General features: G+C 45.4%; 1 protein-coding gene across 9 annotated transcripts in view; it reads left to right on the top strand.

The window, feature by feature from the left end:
- The first annotated feature begins 352 nt into the window (after nt 1–352).
- LOC148018590 (B3 domain-containing protein Os07g0679700-like) overlaps nt 353–16,186 on the top strand; it is a 60,347-nt gene continuing 44,513 nt past the window's right edge. For 3 of the 9 annotated variants that reach the window (XM_087661862.1, XM_087661861.1, XM_087661858.1), the window contains exon 1: nt 359–741. The gene's annotated coding sequence lies outside the window, so the exon portion shown is untranslated. Of the gene's footprint in view, nt 742–16,186 lie in introns of all 9 variants that reach the window. The other 6 variants (XM_087661864.1, XM_087661863.1, XM_087661860.1 and 3 more) reach the window with 3 other exon arrangements.

Below are 16,186 nucleotides of genomic sequence, written 5' to 3'. Positions count from 1 at the left end.
GAGGGTCTGGCAATACTTTGAAGTTGAAGGTTTGAACTTTGAAACATTCTTTGTCAAATTTTTGAAGGTATTGAAATCATGACAAGAATGGGGATGCGAGCCATGCATGCGCTTTCAGAACTTCCAAGTGGGTAGTCATGATGTGCGTGCTTGCCCATGCATGCACAAAAAAGAAAAGAAAAGAAAAGAAAAGGAGCGAAAAACGTCAGAAGACCGGCAGCTGTCGGTGGAAAGCGCAGGGCGACCGGGCACGTCACCACCAACGGGGCGGTCACATGCTGTTCTCGAGGCACAAAGACCCGGCGGTCAATTCAGTGTGCTCTCTCTCTCTCTCTCTCTCTCTCGTGTCTCTGTTGTGACCTGTCCCTGCGGCACCTCCGGTAGCCTGCTTTGTCGTACGCCTGCTTAAAGAAAAACAGCCCCGCGCATGAACCCTTGCTTCCGGCAATGCCTTTTCTTATTATTGTTGTTACGACTTGCGTGCAAGCCATGGAGATGGAGGACGATGAAGCATCCTGCCCGACATTCCTCTCATGAGCCGAGCGCATTTTTCATTTAATCTTCCTTCGTATTCTTCCTGCACCATCATCCTCCTCCTCCTCCTCCTCATCATCATCAGGCGCCATAGCCTTGTCTTCCCAACGCTCATCTTCCGGTCCATGATCCGCAGCTGATCATACCACTCATCGCACCATTTCTTTCATCAACGGCAGCCCTCTGTCTCTGAAGAGCTAACCGACGGTCAGTACTCTTCATCAATTCCTTCTTCCTTATGTCTTTTCTCTGCACCATTTTACGCAATTCATGCTGTAGAAGTGTTTGTTTGTTCCTTGTCCTGAGAAGCCTCGACTTTTATCTCGTCATGGTAGAGCCCTGTTTCCTGGGAAGGTTAGAATGTGGAAGTCTCTGTATCATTTTACACAATTCATGCTTTGCAACTGTTTGCTTGTTCCTTGTCCTGAGAAGCCTCGACTTTCATCTCGTCGTGATGGAGTTCCTGTTCCCTTGGAAGGTTAAAATGTGGAAGGTCTCTGTATCATTTTACACAGTTTATGCTTTAAAAGCGTTTTTTCTTTTTGCTTGTTGAGTCCTATTCCTTGGGAAGGTTTCTGAGAAGCCTCAATCATGACAGAGCCCTGTTACTTGGCAAGGTTCTGTGGTAAAGGTCCTTTTTTGTCAAGGTTCTGAGTACCCTCGTCATGATAGGTTTCTGGGAAGCCTCTATCATGACAGAGTCCTGTTACTTGGCAAGGTTCTGCGGTAAAGGTCCTTTTTTGTCCCATTTTGTGAGTATCCTTGTCATGATAGGTTCATGTTCGTTACGAAGGTTAGAATGTGGAATGTTTACTCTCTAGCATGGATTTGGATTTTCTGGAATGCAGAGCATTTTAGTTCTATTTCAAAGTGAGGATGTTAATGAGATGAACACGATAGGTGAGCGACTTAGATTTCGCGTACTCAAAAGCATCCAAACGGTCACCATTTTCACACATGCCAGCTCGGTGCCTTATCCTGATAATTAATAACTACAATGGGCAGCACATCTGGTGAACATGTTCAGGATCCATTCAGAGCTGGTACTTGTTCTGAATGGCTATGAAGGTTCGATGCAAATGAGTACTTGCTGTAAGCATAGGGACAACCTCTTTATCATCCGGGAAGGTGACCAACAATGTGGGAGCTCTTGTCTGGTGTAAGCAGGCAGATCTCAGGCCCTTAAGAGATTTTTTGGGCATATGCCTTTTTTAAACAAATAATTCTTTTTTGGGTTGCCTTTGCAGAGCTAAATTAGGACTAAATGCATGATAATTTTGTTTTAAGTTAGTCCTTTAATTTTAGCGGATCAAGAAGAGAAGAGGAGGAAGAAGATGTAGAGGATCCCTAAGATCCAAGATTTCCACCGGAAAGGGAACCTACAGTAAAGAACAGTAGACAGAGTGAATTGAAGAACCCGAAACTCAACCTCGGGAGAGAAGCCACTAGCTCTGTGCATCCATGTTGGAAGGAATACGAAGGCCTCATCACCAAGTCGTGGTTGAACCTCCGAGGTCCCGATCTAGGTGGAACTTGAAGATCCCGGGTATTAGTAGAAGAGATGACTGGTCGAAGACCACCACCCCAAGAAAGTAGAGGATGGGTGAAGAACTTCATGTGGAGTAGGTTTCCCCTTTGAGATGGGAGGTGGAGGGGCCCTCACTGAAGTCGAGGAAGTAGATGCCCCCCCTGAGGGCAAAGAAATAACATCCCCCTTTGAATCCCCCTTTGAAGTAGATAGGAAATCCAAAAACTCATGGATCATGGACTCTGAAATGTCTGATGACGAAGGAAGTGCCACCGATCCTGTCGAAGAAGGTATCTGGGGTGCCGAAGAGCTCCCAGAGGTAGCCTCTCGAACCTGAGTAGTGGAGGGTGGGGAAGGGTAGGGCTCAAAATGAGCAAGAGGTGGGCAACAGTCGCTGTCTCTTAGTGGAGCGGACTGGGTAGCCGAAGAAGAGGAAGGAGTCGAGCAACCACTGTCTCTCGAAGGAGCGGGACTGACGAGGAGATGGTATCAAACAATCATTGTCTCTTGATGGAGCGGATTGTGGAACTGCAAGCCGTGGTAGCCATTGTACCCGAAAATAGGTGGGAGAAGATTGCCGCAGGCATTGCGACGATCTCTAGGAGGTTGTAGCGCCAATCGATCCTCCATGTGCTCGAAAGGACTTAGTACGCATCAGATGCGTCTTATTGCCTTAAGCATAGTACTTTGATAGCCGATGCAGAATGATATTTGTGGCCCAAAAAGGAGAGGTGGTACAAGGAGTGCCTAGTGGAAGATGCATATACTCCAGGGGGGTGGGGAGCAAGGGTCGAAGTCGGCAAGCATTGTGTTGGGATAAAGGCCCGGTTTAACCTCCCATGTATAGTACAAGCACATTGTACATGTGAATGCACCCTTACGTGCCCTAAGTATAAATACATTTTACTCTTTGTCTACCAACACATTGTTGGTACACTCTTATCTAATCGTACTTGACTCTGCTCTCTCTCTCTCTCTCTCTCTCTCTCCCCCCCCCCCCAGCCAACACTCTCACGCTCACTCCTCGAACTTCCATCTCTCTCAGCTGAGCTCCCCAACAACTGGTATTAGAGCTGTAGATTCTACATGTTTCTCGAAACCAAGGGATGTCGACAGCGCAGGCAGCTTGCGAATAGAGTATCGTGGCCTGTGCAGCATAGGTCTGTTAGTCAGTCATTTCCTGGACAGTCAGAGCAGCATGGCAGTCCACGCAGTCCATGTCAGTAGTCGGCCAGATTTGCTGTGCAGTCGGCTGCATTTAAACCTAGTGCTGGGATTTCCTATTTTTTCGGCTATTTATAGCTAGTTTTGTGGCTCACTCTAGCATTCATTATTCAGATTCTGATCTTGAGATCTGCTGGCTGAGATAGACTGTGCTTGGGCTGACGGAGATCGAGGTCATCAAGTCGGAGACATACGCAGATATTTCCTCTGTCCCCTTGTGTATTTCTGCACTCTTATACAGCATACTACACCGCAGATTTTCTGCGTTTACACTCCTTTTCTCTCTCTTCTCTCTGTGTTCTCTCTCTCTCTCTCTCTCTCAGTCTCTGTCCTACGCTTCCGCATCGCTGCACTTTGACATGGTATCAGAGCGGTGAAGATGGATTGACTGAGGGCTGAACCTATTTGGAGTGGAGATTTCAGCATGACACAAGGCTGCGTTGCTAGGTTTCGAAGGCGAGCGGGAGGGCTGCGCATCGGATCAGGGCTGAAACGAGCGTGGGCGTGCGGGAAAGGAGTCTAATCGGTGAATTTGCTACAGGTTATTGCTGTTCAAAGAAGAGGAAGGCTGCGTTTAAGGCCTTCCATTGCAGATTTTACCTTTTCATTGCCTCTGGTGGGTAAAGAAGGTTTGGGTAGTGGAGAAATCAGTCCTAGAAGGCTGCGTTTTCACAGTCAGAGGGGGCTGCTTTTGCGTTTGTGCAGGTATTGCAGGTTAACATGTCTTCAAAGACTGATTTGGAGTTCTAGGCGATCATGGACAGGAAGGTGCCTGTCCTACCGGCTCTTCCAATGGATCAAAAGCTTGATGGTGACAATTACTGCATCTAGCGGGTGATGATGTTGGCCGTTTTAGAGTCTTATGATTTGGCGGAATTGGTGATGGAGGAGATTAATAGGCCCTCGGTAAGGGATGAGTCCAAACTCTCTTCCAATGCTCGTGCGGAGTTGACCAAGGCCCAGTCTCATTGGGACAAACTGAATGCCAGGATTCGATCTTTTCTGTTTCTGTCTTGCACCACAGCCGTGATAGCTCACATCGAGCACTTGACGGTGGCTCGTGAGATATGGCTGGAGCTCGACGAGATGTACAACCGGATGACCTTGATAAAGAGGGTTTCTTTGGAAGTGCAAATACGGACTTTGTCCGTAAATAAGTCTTCTTCGCTTCGGGAACACATCAACAAGCTTCGGCAGCTTCAGATGCAGGTTCAAAATGCGGGGAAGCCTATTTCCTCCGAAGACATGGCGATCACTTTACTATCCCAGTTGCCGCCACGATTCAGTACTTTTTATTCCGCTCTTATTGCTTTAGGGCGGGAGTTGACTCTTCGGTGGGAAGAGTTGGTTCCTATGGTCTTGGACTAGGAGGAACAATTGAAGGGACAGAATGCTTCCAAATCGGAGGCATTGGTTGGTCAAGCCTCTCAAAAGAAGGGGAAGGACCAAAAGAAGAAGAAGGAGGACAACAAATCCAAGAAGGACAAGGAGAAGGAATCAACTTGCCATATTTGTGGTAAGACCAGTCACTGGAAGAAGGATTGCCTCGACAAAGACAAGAAGGATACCAAGAAGAAGGACACGAAGAACTCTGGAGCGGTGGCTGCACCCTTATCAACTGCTTTTCTACATTTAGCAGTCATTGAGAACTCTACACCGATAACTTCTGATGCTGCGATGACAGCTCCCCAGGGTCGAGAGTGAATTGTGGACAGCGGTGCCTCATAGCACATGACTCCTTCCGTTGGTGTTGCCCATTTGCGACCTTCGCGTGGGCAGATTCTCATTGGAGATAGCTCTTCTGTGTCTATTGCTGTGCGGGGTGAGATGCAACTTATTCCAGATGGACGTGGTGGTATCCACACCTCTGAGGTGTTGCATGTGCCAAGATTGGGGTATCATTTACTTTCGGTTCATAAGATTTGTGCTTTTGGCCTCTCAGTGGAGTTTGACAGTGATACTGTTTGAGTCCTTGATCTTGGATCGAGGAAGGTTCTCTCTGCAGGGTATGAGGAGAATGGAGTCTACAAATTGAAGTCTTCTTCAGCTCTTACTTCTCTTCTTGTTACTTCTCAGACACAGTCCAAGCTATGGCATGCTCAGTTTGGCCACCTGAACTACAAGTACCTTCGGAAGGCGTCGTGAGGGTCGTTTGTCCGAGGCTTGTCGGACATAGTGTTGAGCCATCAGCCATGTGTCTCCTGCATTCGTGGGAAACTGCATCGGGATGCGATTCCCAACAAAGCTTCTAGGCTGTCTACTTCACCCATGGAGCTTGTATCTACGGATCTTTGTGGCCTGATGAGGACCGAGTCCCTGAAGGGGAGCTTGTACTTCATGTTGATCGTAGATGACTACAGCAAGATGACTTGGGTCTATTTCTTGACTTTGAAGTTGGAGGCTTTTTCTCATTTCAAGGATGGGCTTCTTTTTGAGGAGAACTGCTCTGGCTGGCGACTGAAGACCTTGTGTTCAGACAAGGGAGGTGAATTTATGTCTAATGAGTTTGCTCGTTTTTGTGCAGATAGGGGCATTCACCAGGAGTTTGCTAACACAAATACTCCCCAAGAGAATGGCATTTTGGAGCGGAAGAACCGAAGTGTGATTGAGATGGCACTCACCATGATAGAGCTTATGTGCACATTCTGAAGATGCAGCGTGATAAGTTCGAGGCGGCTTCTCGATGACAGGTTTTTGCTGGCTATAGCTCCCAATCCCAAGGTTATCGTTTGTTTGATCCCGTTAAGCAGGATGTCTACACGAGCCGAGATGTGCGATTCGTGGAAGTACTGGCCATAGAGGGGGGTGAGGAGCACCTTGTCCTTGGAGATCCAGGGGAGAGTTGGGCTCCTGAGACAGTTTCTTTGGAGCCAGAGCCTCTTGATGGAGATTGTTCTTTAGATTTAGAGTCTTCTCTTCCACCGGCCACCCCCGAGGAGCTTCCGCCAGTGGATGTTCCTAAGTCTTCAGCAGATGGAGAGCGACGGGGAGAGGTTCGTCCTCCTCCTCGTTGGAGCTGTGACACCCTCTGAGATTCAGGGATCGAGGGGGTCCCTGAGGATTGGAAACCGCAGGATGGACCGCGGAGGTCACGGAGGAACCATGCACATTCTTCGGAGCTTGTCTGCTCCAACTATTGTTTATTGACCCGTGTTATGCAGGATTGAGAGCCCACTTCAGTAAAGGAGGCTTTGCAGTCTGATCATTGGCAGAAGGCCATGGAAGCCGAGTTGGAGGCTATTGACACTTGGTCTCTTGTGCCTCGTCCCTCTCACATGAAGGTGATTGGTGTGAAGTGGGTCTTTAAGACCAAGTACCTTAGCGATGATTCTTTGGACAAGCACAAGGCTCGCCTTGTTGCTAAAGGTTTTGCTCAGCGCTCAGGCATTGATTTCCATGATACTTTTGCCCCCACTGCTCGTATGGCAACTATTCGAGCTGTTCTTGCCTTGGCTGGCCATAGGAGATGGAATGTTTATCAGTTGGATGTGAAGTCGGCCTTTTTGAATGGTGACTTGCAGGAGGAGATCTATGTTGAGCAGCCTCCTGGCTTTGGATCCTCGGATGGAAAAGTTTACAGGTTGAAGAAGGCCTTATATGGTCTCAAGTAGGCTCTGCGTGCATGGAACGAGAAGATTGACTTGGTTCTTCAGTCGAAGTTGGGATATCGGCGCTCCACGGCCGATCCGTAGCTTTATGTGCACACTTCTGAGGTTGGTTATGTGTTGTTTGTGTTGTATGTTGATGATTTGATTTTGACAGGGGATCATGCACAGAAGGTCCGAGAGACCAAGATAGCTTTACATCAGGCATTCGAGATGACGGATTTGGGGCTTCTTCATTTCTTATTGGGTTACGAGATTGATCAGTCTCAAAGGGAGATTTTCATCTCTCAGCAGAGGTACATTCAGGAGCTCTTGGTGACTTTTGAGATGGAGACTTGTCGGCCCATTACTACTCCTATGGATCCGAATTCGAAGGCCACTTCACACTCAGATTCTCCTGTGATGGATGCTTCATGCTACCGTCAGTTGATTGGATCCTTGATTTGGCTTCTCAACACTCGTGTTGATCTTTGTTTTGCTGTGGGTCTTTTGGCAGGGTTCATGACGGAACCCAAACAGATGCATTGGCAGGCTGCCGTGCAGATTCTTCGGTATTTGAGGGGGACCTCTGACTTAGGGATTTCTTATCCGGCAGGTACAGATGCTACAGATCTGGTTCTTGTAGGTTGGAGTGACTCGGATTGGGTTGGAGATGTGGACCACCGACGGTCTACTACAGGCTACTGTTTTATATTGGGTACAGGTGTTATCTCTTGGAGTAGCAAGAAGCAGCCCACGGTAGCCCTTTCTTCTACTGAGGTGGAGTATTGGGCTACGTCTTCCACCACATGTGAGGTTGTGTGGCTTCGGAGATTGTTGGAGGGGCTTGGCTCAGACTCGTCCTACTCTTCTGCGGTGCGACAATGAGAGTTGCATTGCCTTGGTCTGGAATCCAGTATTCCATGTCCGGACGAAGCACATTGAGATCCAGTATCACTTCATTCGGGAGAAGCTTCTGGATGGGACCATTGATGTGGAGTATTGCAAGACGGAGGATAATCTTGCAGATTTGTTTATGAAGACGCTTCCCCAAGCTCTTCTTCAACAGCATTTCAGATTCCTCAGTCTTTTCATCCGTCCAGGATCTGAGAGGGGGTGTTAGCCAGTCATTCTGTGGACAGTCAGAGCAGTATGGCAGTCCACACAGTTCACGTCAGCAGTCAGTCAGATTTGCTGTGCAGTCGGCCAGTTTTCCCCGGCAGTCAGCTGCATTAAATGCAGCCACGATCTGATGCTGGGATTTCCTATTTTTTCGGCTATTTATAGCCGGTTTCATGACTCACTCCAGCATTCATTATTCAGATTCTGATCTTGAGATCTGTTGGTTGAGACAGACTGTGCTCGGGCTAATGGAGATTGAGGTCATCGAGTCGGAGACATAGGTAGATATTTCCTTTGCCCCCTTGTGTATTTCTGCACTCTTATACAACATACTACACCGCAGATTTTTTGCGTGTACACTATCTCCTTCTCTCTCTCTCTCTCTCTCTCTCTCTCCTCTGTGTTCTCTCTCTCAGTCTTTGTCCTACGCTTTTGCATCGCTGCACTCTGACAAGGTCATGCCGACCAAAATGGTTGGCGAGATCGATAGGAGCTGACCAGGCGGCAGGCGAGAGTGGGTGCCATCGACAGTTGACCAGGCAAACAGTTCAAGCAATAGGTGGCGTGTCGGGCTGAGGCAGAAGACCACGCATGCAAGGAGCAACCAGGCTTGTTGGTCACGGGCTGGTGACGGATAGGCGACGACAGGTCCAGCGTGTAGCGAGGAGACGCTAGTTGCACGGTCGCGATCCATGCCGGCAGGTCAATGGACTCCCCTCCCCGTCATATTTTTTTTCTTTAAAAAAATAGAGTTTTCTTTAAAAAATCCCTTTTACCCCCTTTCCTTTGACGGGTTCACGTGTGGAAGCATAGTTTCTGGATCTGTGCAATTTTGGCCCGGAAAAACTGGGGCTTCTCCCAGATTTGACATTGCTTATGCTCATTAGTGATTTTGAAGTCAGGAATTGCAGATATTGTGTGTGGTGACCTCAATTAATTTGGGGATTTTGCCAAATTAGTCAGAATTTTGCTCCTTTGAGCAAAATTTCTTGACATTGGATCCTAGAAATTTGGAGCTTTTCATGTATTGGCAAAGTTTTGCTCAGCTGGGACAAATTGACTGACATTTATGCAATTTTGGACTTGAAATTTTGGGGATTTGCTTAGAATTTGATAAATTTTTGCATTTTTGCCTGTGTGGTGGCCGGTTCATGTACAAATAGCAGAGATTTATTCCTGGTTGAGAAAGAACAGCAATGTATTTTGCTGGTTCAGCTTGTGCTTCTGCAATTTAGTGCATTTACTCTTGTGTTCATGATAAAATGACTGCAACTTCTTCCAGTTCAAACATCAAGAGTTTAATGGAGATCAAACGGTTTGATGGTCAAGGCTTTGACCTTTCGAAAGACCGTATGCATGGCATCTTGTTCCTAAAGGATTGTGAGGATGCTTTGCAGGAAGATAAACTTGCACTAATGTCTGATGCAGATTGGGCTAGAGTAAATAAAAAGGCTGTTGCTTACATAAAGATGGGTGTCACCGATGACATCTTGACAGACATCAAGGGTTTAGATACAGGTTATGCAATATGGAAGAAACTGAAACCTACCTATGAGATCACCACATCTGTTAATCAGGTGCATTTAATGCGCAAGTTGGTGAATATGCGATTGGATGAGTCAAAGCCTGTAGCTGAGCACTTGAGTGCATTTACAGGGATTCTAAATCAGCTCAAAGATGCAAATTTGGACTTTGATGATAAGTTGAGGGCGATCTTCTCGATCATGACAGTGCTTGACTCTTGGGAGACCTTGGTGGTTTCACTAAGCAATAATCCCAATCTCTCATATGATGGGGTGAGGGGTTGTATCTTGAATGAAGAAATTAGACATATGTCTAGTGGAGAAGGCAGCAACTCAGCTTATAATGTAAGAGGCAAAGTTGAAAAGAAAAATGCAAATGGAGGGCAGAGAAACAGGAGCAAGAGCAAAGGAAAGGAAAAGAGTGACATTACTTGCTATCACTGTGGTCGGAAGGGCCACAAGAAACCTGATTACAGGTATTACAAGAAGGAACAAGAGAGAAAGAAGAAGGCTTGCTGATTATGAAAATGTAGGTGCTGGTAATGGAAATCAAGGTGCTGTATAGCATGAACAGCATGCTGAAAATGGCTTACAACAGCCAATAAATGGTGAAAATAATATACCTCTAGATGTAGACCCAATTCCTGAAAATGTTGATCATTGGGTATGCAGGTTTACATGCGTAAGAAGGCAATCGCACAGGTTTGACCCCTCCTTGCATTATGTGATACTTACAGATGAGGGTGAGTCTCTTACATACAAAGAGGCCAAGTCATGTGAATTCAGCAGTAAGTGGGAGCTAGCTATGCAAGAAGAGATTAAATCTCTATGTGCAAATGATACTTGGCATCTTGTGTCATTGCCCAAGGGAAGGAAGCCACTTCCAAACAAATGGTTGTACAAAGTAAAGACAGTTGATGGGAAACCCAAGTACAAGGCAAGATTGGTTGCCAATGGGTATGCACAAAAGGAAGGGATTGACTTCCAAGAGGTCTTCTGACCTGTTGTGAAGATGACTACTCTACGTGTGCTTTTTGCTCTCACTGTTGTCTTGGACTTAGAGCTGTATCAAATGGATGTAAAAACAACTTTCTTGCATGGTGACATAGATGAGGAAATCTACATGAAACAGCTCGAGGGCTTTGTAGTTCCTGGAAAAGAGCAGATGGTGTGTAAACTAAAACGCAGCCTGTATGGGCTGAAGCAAGCACCGCGACAGTGGTACAAAAAGTTGACACTTTTATGCTATCTCATGAGTTTACACGCAGCCATGCAGATCATTGCTTGTACATGAAAAAGGATATAGATGGCAACCCCATCATACTTGTTTTGTATGTGGATGACATGTTGCTAGCTGGGAAAAGAAAGACTAGCTTGGATGCTCTCAAAAATCAGCTGAAATCAGCCTTCTCCATGAAAGATTTGGGGAATGCAGAGCATATTTTGGGCATGAGGATTTGTAGAGATAGAATGCGGAAATTGTTGTTTTTATCTCAAGAAAAGTACAATGAAAAGTTACTGGACAGATTTAATATGGCTGAAGCTAAGCCTTTTGGGGTACCCTTACCTCCTTATCTCAAGCTTAGCAAAGCCAACAGCCCAAAAGATGACGTGGAAGCAAATGCTATGAAAGGAGTCCCTTATGCATCAGCTTGTGGCTCTCTTATGTATGCTATGGTTGCTACTCGTCTAGACATTGGCAGTGGGAGTTGTTAGCAGGTTTATGTCAAATCCTAGCAAAACACATTGGGAGGCTGTCAAGTGTATTCTTTGATACCTTAAGGGTACACAAAGAAAGTGTATTTGCTATGGGCAGGGTGCACTTAGTTTGTAGGGTTATTGTGATGCAGACATGGAGCTTCCTAACACATCGGTGGTGTATTCGGTGATGCCATAGTAGGAGCACCCACCAGTAGATTGGTCATTTGTTAGTAAAGAAGCCATGGATACCAGTGTGCCTAGCTGAAGAAGGAAGAGGTCAGCCACGAACCATAAATTGCAATGTTCGCCTCAAGGGCTAGGAGGGCAATGGAAGGGTTGGAAGTGAGTTGCGAGTGGAAGGAGGATGTGACTAGCAGAGCAGCAGCAGTCAATATGCTGAAATCAGCTCCGAACAGTGTGTGATAGGTTGGAAACAAGCGCTAGACTGTTGTAGACAGCAATGGCCAGCTTGGACTGCGATGTCCTATGCGTTCGGGGTGTGGATAGCAAGTTGAAATACCTGAAATCTGCAAAAACGAGATTGTTTTCTGAATGAGAGTGATCAGTAACAGTCACTTTGCTGTAAACAGTTGTAAACTGCGGGTGGAAGGTTGGAAACAGGTGCTAGACTGTAGATGACAGCAAGGGACAACTAAGACTGCGATGTCCTCCACGAAAGGGGTGTGGGCAGCAAGCTGAAAACACTTGAAACTTGCAAAAACAAGATTTTGATGTAGTGGAATAAGAGAAGAAGTGGATGCCGAACCTGCCACTGGTCTTTGCCTTCACTAGAGTGGAGGATCTTTGCCGTTGTTTAAGTAGATCCAGGTCTGATACCATGTTAAAAGATGACGTACCAGCAAGACAGTAGGGTTTGCGGGGAGAAACATGGAGTGAACTCGGTGTTAAGATAGAGAGTGTGAGGATCGAGACATGCAATGCTTTCTCACAGCAGAGAGATAGAGAGAGAGTGTAGAGTAGAGAGGAGAGTGAGCACGATGTTATTGGGTACAATGACGAGTGTACCTCTTCGGGTTTTTATATATATATATATATATATATATATATATATATATGAAAGTACAAATGTGCTAAGGGTGTGTTCACACCTGTGTACATATAAAAGGCACGATGGCCCTTTATTCCTAATAACCTTCCACCTAAAGGCAATGTGTCTTAAGGGGAGAAAAGAATCAGCTAAGTCTAGGTATGTACAAAGCTAAAATACATATATCTATCCAATTTCCATCATTTGTCGGCAATGAGCAAACCGCTCTGCTGGAAGACCCTTCGTGAGAAGATCTGCAGGATTATCATCTCTAATGAAGTGATACTTCACTTGTATGTGCTTCGTCTTTGTATGAAAGATGGGATTCCGTGCTAGCATGATAGTACTCTGACTATCACAATGGAGAACAGATAACTCTGTAATGCCAAACTCTCCCACCAAACGTGAAAGCCATAAAGCCTCCTTGCATGCCTTAGTGGCAGCCACATACTCTGCCTCTGTAGTAGACAATGCAATACACTTTTGTAGCTTGGAGATCCAAGAGACTGCTCCTCTTGTGAAGGTAAACACATACCCAAAAGTGGACTTTCTGCAATCTGCATGTCCAGCATAGTCTGCATCCGTAAAGCCAACAATAGATGCCTTTGGCTTTCCAAAGCAAATGCACAAATCCTTTGTGCCTTTGAGGTATCTCATAATACCTTTCACTGCTTCCCAATGCTCTTTACCAGGGTTTGCTATGTATTTGCTAACCACTCCCACTGCAAAGGCAATGTCAGGATGTATAGCAACCATAGCATACATCAAACTGCCAACAGCTGAAGCATATGGTATCTTGGCCATTTTAGCCTTCTCATCATCCGATGTAGGGTTGTCCTCTGCATTGAGTTTCACATATGAAGGCAATGGAACCCCAATTGTTTTCCCCCCCTCCATATTGAAACACTGCAAAACTTTGGAGAGATACACTTGCTGAGATAGATAGAGTAATCCTTTTGACCTATCCCTGAGTATTCACATTCCAAGAATGTGATTTGCATCACCAAGATCCTTTATGTCAAAGCTGCCATCAAGCATATGGTATCTTGGCCATTTCAGCCTTCTCATCATCTGATGTAGGGCTGTCCTCTACACCGAGTTTCACATATGGAGGCAATGGAACCCCAATTGTTTCCCCCCCCTCCATATTGAAACGCTACAAAACTTTGGAGAGATACTCCTGCTGAGATAGATAGAGTAATCCTTTTGACCTATCCCTGAGTATTCGCATTCCAGGAATGTGATTTGCATCACCAAGATCCTTTATGTCAAAGCTGCCATGAAGACTTTGCTTTAGTGAGTCCAAGGCATGAGTATCCGTGCCAACAATCAGCATGTCATCAACATACAGAACCAAGATAATCAGGCTGCCATCTACGGTCTTCTTGGTGTACAAGCAGTGATCCACTTGAATTCTATGAAAACCTTGAGACTGCATAAATGTATCAAACTTATGATACCATTCTCTTGGTGCTTGTTTCAGCCCGTACAAACTCCTTTTGAGTTTACATACCATCTTCTCTTTCCTTTGTGCCACAAACCCTTTAGGCTACTGCATATATATGTCTTCATGGAGATCACCATGTAAGAATGTAATCTTTACATCGATTTGTATGAGCTCCATATCCTCAACTGCAACCAAGTCCAAAATAGTTCTCAATGTAGTCATCTTGACTACAAGAGAGAAGATCTCATCAAAATCAACTCCATGTTCTTGCTTGTACCCTTTTGCAACCAATCTTGCTTTGTACTTTGGCGAGGAACCAGAAGTGGCCTTTATCTTGTAAACCCATTTGCATGGAAGGGTTTTTTTGCCCTTTAGGTAACTGCACCAAGTCCCGAGTGCCATTTTTCTCAAGAGATTCCATCTCTGACAACATGGCTTTTAAACATTTCTTGCTGTCCTGTTTGTTCATTGCTTCCTTGAAGCAAAACGGTTCACCCCAGTTTGTCAACATGACATAATCAGCCACATTGTTTGCACTAGGAACAAATCTATTAGGTTGTCTAGTAGCCCTAGATGATCTCCTAACCCAATGATCATTGTTTTGCTGGCTGTTTCTGCAAATTTCCATTTCCAGCTTGCTGTCCTGGCATTTGAGCCTGCAAATCAGCATTAACAGCTTGCTGTTCTGGCTGTTCCTGCACATCTAGTGGCTCATCATTATGGGCAATAGCTGGCTGATCATTTCCAGCATTATTTTCTGCATTTGCAAGTTCATTTACAGCATGTATTTGTTGCTGTACAACAGGCACATTTTGCTGTCCAAAAGGTATTTCTTCTCGGAATACAACCCTACAGACTTCCTCTGTTCTTTCGGACTGTTTGTGCATGTGATCTTCTCGGAAGATAACATCATTGCTGCGTACTACTTTTCTTTTCTCAGGATCCCATAATCTATACCCCATTTTATCTTCATCACCATATCCTAGGAAAATACATTTATAGGACTTTGGCTCAAGTTTGTTGGGTTCTTCCTTACGTACGTGCACAAATGCTTTGCAGCCAAACACTTTCAAGTGTGCATACGAAGGTGGCTTGCACGACCATGCTTCTTGGGGAACCCCCCCCCCCCCCCCCCCAAAGACCTGTTTGGTGACCGATTAATCAAGTGTATGGCTGTCATAACAGCCTTTGCCCAAAAACCATGAGGTAAAGCAGCATGAGACAACATCGTACGGACCTTATCCTGTATGGTCCGATTCATACGCTATGCAACTCCATTGTGGGGTAGATTATGAGGGGTAGTGAGCTCCCTCTTTATCCCTTTGATGTCACAAAATGCCTGAAAGGCCTTGGACACATTCCCCACCATTGTCAGAGCGAAGACACTTAAGTGTCTTATCAGTCTGATTCTCGACCAATGCGAAGAAACTTTTAAACTTGTCAAGTACTACATCCTTGCTACGAATAGGGTAAACCCATACCTTCCGTGTAGCATCATCGACAATGGTGACAAAGTATTTCTTTCCCCCTAAAGATAATCCTGGCATCTGACATACATCAGAATGTACTAACTCTAGAGGAGAAGATTTCAGCGAAAGAGATTTCTTATGAGACGTCTGTGCATGTTTACCATAAACGCAATGATCACAATGCTCAAAATCAGCACAATGAAGACAAGGCAAGTAATCCAAACGAGAGAGCACTTTCATTCCAGTTTAACTCATGTGTCCCAATCGGCCATGCCACAAAGAAACACTTGTCTGCTTTGTCACGACAACAACATGATCACTCACACTGGATACATGGAGAGGATACAAGGTATCACTTTTACAACCTTTGGCAATCACTCTAGATTCCTTACAGATCTTCTATTTCCCATCACCAAAGGTGGTATGAAATCCATCGTCATCTAGCTGCCCTATGTTAATCAAGCTCTTCTTGAGCTGAGGTACATGCTGTACATGCTGAAGTGTGAAGACAGAACCATGTTGAAACTACAACTGCATACTTCCAATATCTGCAATGTCACATGCATAGTTGTCCCCAAGATGGACAACACCATGTCAACCCCCTGTATAGTCCGAAAACCACTCACGATGAGGGGTGATATGAAAGGAAGCACCTGAATCTAGAATCCAAGTATGCATGTCATCATCCGTATCTGCAAGTGAAGCATGTGTACTAAAGTGTGAAGATACAAAGAGTACATCATTTTCACGGTCATTGTCATGAGTGATTACATTCACCTCTTCAATTTTGATATTGCTCTTCCTAGGCCGACTCTCTTTCTTCTCTTCCTTGCTATCATCTGTCTTCTTGCCCTTTCTTTTCTCTTTCTTCCATTTGTAGCAGCCATGTTTAAAGTGACCCTTATTGCCACAATGATGGCATTTAACATTCTTACCACGTGATTTACTGCATCCCTTGCTATCAGATTTGCCTTTTTGTTGTGATTTGCCCCTAGTATGCAAAGCA

Source organism: Lygodium microphyllum, chromosome 21, assembly GCF_053477565.2.
Source record: "Lygodium microphyllum isolate KBCC chromosome 21, Lygodium_microphyllum_v1.1.10, whole genome shotgun sequence".
Classification (NCBI taxonomy): domain Eukaryota; kingdom Viridiplantae; phylum Streptophyta; class Polypodiopsida; order Schizaeales; family Lygodiaceae; genus Lygodium; species Lygodium microphyllum.
This window is presented reverse-complemented; position numbering and strand designations above follow the sequence as displayed.